The following is a 2,684-nucleotide window of genomic DNA, read 5'->3' as shown; positions in this document are numbered from 1 at the left end:
GAGGCAACTGATCAGTGTGTCTCTCTCACATCCATGTTTGTCTCTCTCTCTTTTTCTCTCCCTCTTCCTTCCTCCCTTCCACTGTTTCTAAAAAGCAATGGAAAAACATTCCTCGGATGAGGATTAACAAAGAATCAAAGACAAAAACAAGAATCCCAGCAAGAGGGAAGCCCATCAGTAAAGCAGGCTCCGGGCCACACCCTTCCCAACTGGAATCAGGTGCTGGGGTCACAGAAGCTGTGTTCTGAACCCCAACACCGGCCTAGGAAGAGGAAACTGGGCGGATTCTGAGAGAAGCACAGATGACAGCCTGCAGCTCCCAGCCCCCCAGACCTGGCCACACTTCTGCCAGGAGCCGGGACGTGCCCCCACGTCCTTCCAGGTAGGCCCCCTTTTAGCCTGAGCCAGCCTGTCTTGAGAGCGTGGCCTCTTCCCGGATATCTGTGGCCGACCTGAGTGCTGACAGAGACCCTGAGAGCACCTCCTGTCTCTGGTCCCAGCCAGCCCAAGGCCCCAGGCGGCAGGGGGCGCTGGGGAGGGCGTGCAGAGAACTCACATTGTTTCAGGCACTTTGAGGAAATCTCTCGTTTATTTCTACCCATAACGGAGAGCTATCACCTCCATTTTACAAATGAGGAAACTGAGGCACAGTGTTTCAATCCACCCCACATGGGCACCAAAGAGTCATATCTGTAAAACGCCAATTGCACTTGACTTAAACCTGTTTCTACGGAACCGGAACCGAGAGGGAAAGCCCAAGTTCCTTAGTCTGGCTCCTCCCTTTCCTCAATGGGACTTCCCACTTCCACGGAGTCTCCAGTTACACAAATGCCTCTCGTTCCTTTCATGCCGAGGCTGGTGCTGCTCACGTGGCCGGGGTGCCTTTCATGCCTTCACTGCGGGGTAACCGGGTAGCCGCGCACCTGCCAAACCCCGACCCGAGCCTGCTGCTCCTTCCCTGACCCGTCCTGGCTGAACTAAGCACCCTGCCCTGCCATGACAGCGACAGTGCCGTGATGTTGTCCTAGGCTGTCCTCATGATACGGAAATGCCTCCCCTCTTGAGGTGAGCTCCTCGGGGGCAGGCAAGGCAGTCTTAGTCACCTGGCAAGTCACTGCATCTGAGGAACAAACGGCCCTTCAGGCGCAGTGTTACTTGGGGCTCGGAGAGGGAAGTCTTCGGGTGCCGAGGATCTCACGAGCTTCCCCTGGTCACGGGCCTGCGTGCGGTTCTCCACTCCCTGTGGGGACGGAGTCAGAAGCTCTGCAGAACTTGACCCATGTCCTGGCTCTGCCCGGCGCCGGATGAACTGAAGCCTCTGAGGATGTCCCCTGCGGGGCTCTGCTCATGAGCTCATAGAGCCTGGATCACACATATCATCCTCTAACAATCTGCACTTGGCGCTCAGGGCTCCCCCGGCTCCCTTGCTGAGTTCCACCCAGCATCTGGGGTCCAGAAGCAGCTGCCAGGGAAAACCCACGGTGGGACCTCCCTGCAGGGCCGCCGAAGATCCGAGTGTTGGCCTGAACTCCTGTCGGCTGCGATCAGAGGTGGCCCAGTGCCCGGGCCATGGAGGGAGCAGCTGGCTTCTGGGGCCCCAGAATCTGAACCCACTGGGCTTAAGTGACCCACGGCAGGAGGCCTAAATGTCACACATGAAGCCACTTAAGCCTGATGCACCCTCTCCTGGTCTTTAGAGAGTGCTGGTCTTTCCTAGAGAAGCAGCAGGAAGGAGGTCAGCCGCCAGCACCGCCTTCCTCCCCTGCCCCGCCTCTGAGGATGCCCGGGCTCCAGAAAGACGGCGGGATTTCCAGGGTTATCTGGGGTCAAGCATAAGGTGGTCTTTATGCTTCAAAGCACACAGCGGGGCTTCTCATTTGTTTCCCTCCCCTGCTAGGGCTGCTTTACTGTAGGCCCCTAACCCCGAGCCCCCTAATCCAGGTGGGTAGTCCGGCTCTGGCCAGAGGACCCTGGAGCTTCTGCAGAGGCAAGACTGACCGCACCGGTCTGAATGCCGCACCCAGGCTCTGTTCTAACGAGGGGATGCCCCAATGAACCCCACGGTGCTCAAACTCAGTATTTCGGACACAGCCTGGGTTTTGAACAGTGGTGGGTGGTGGGGAAAGGAGTAGACACTTAGTGATGGTACATTGGAGGTAAAAAACTAACAAAACAAAAAACCCTCTTCTTTCTCCCCAAGTTCCAAGCCTCCGTACAGCTTCCCGAATGACAGGAGCTGGTGAAGAGGACCGGGCAGGCAAGCCCTCCCGGGGAGGCCACCTTCCTTGGGCTTGTCCCTGACCCAGCCCTTTTAGGAGAAAGGCAGGAATCAGGAAGTGAAGGTCCAGCCCCATTTCCCAGTCCTGCTCCTCACAGAGCTGCCCTGTGCCTGCTGGGATGCCCGTCCCCCGCCCCCCGTGCCTGCTGGGATGCCCGCTCCCCCCCCCGTGCCTGCTGGGATGCCCGCTCCCCGTGCCTGCTGGGATGCCCGCTCCCCCCATGCCTGCTGGGATGCCCGCTCCCCCCATGCCTGCTGGGATCCCCCCCCGTGCCTGCTGGGGTGCCCCCCCGTGCCTGCTGGGATGCCCCCCCCCCCGTGCCTGCTGGGATGCCCGCGCCCAGCCAGTCCCCCTGCGGCAGGCACAGCCAAGTGAGAGCCATTCAGATAGAAAAGGAGGCACGTT

This window comes from Molossus molossus, unplaced genomic scaffold, assembly GCF_014108415.1.
Source record: "Molossus molossus isolate mMolMol1 unplaced genomic scaffold, mMolMol1.p scaffold_m16_p_20, whole genome shotgun sequence".
Taxonomy (NCBI): domain Eukaryota; kingdom Metazoa; phylum Chordata; class Mammalia; order Chiroptera; family Molossidae; genus Molossus; species Molossus molossus.
This window is presented reverse-complemented; position numbering follows the sequence as displayed.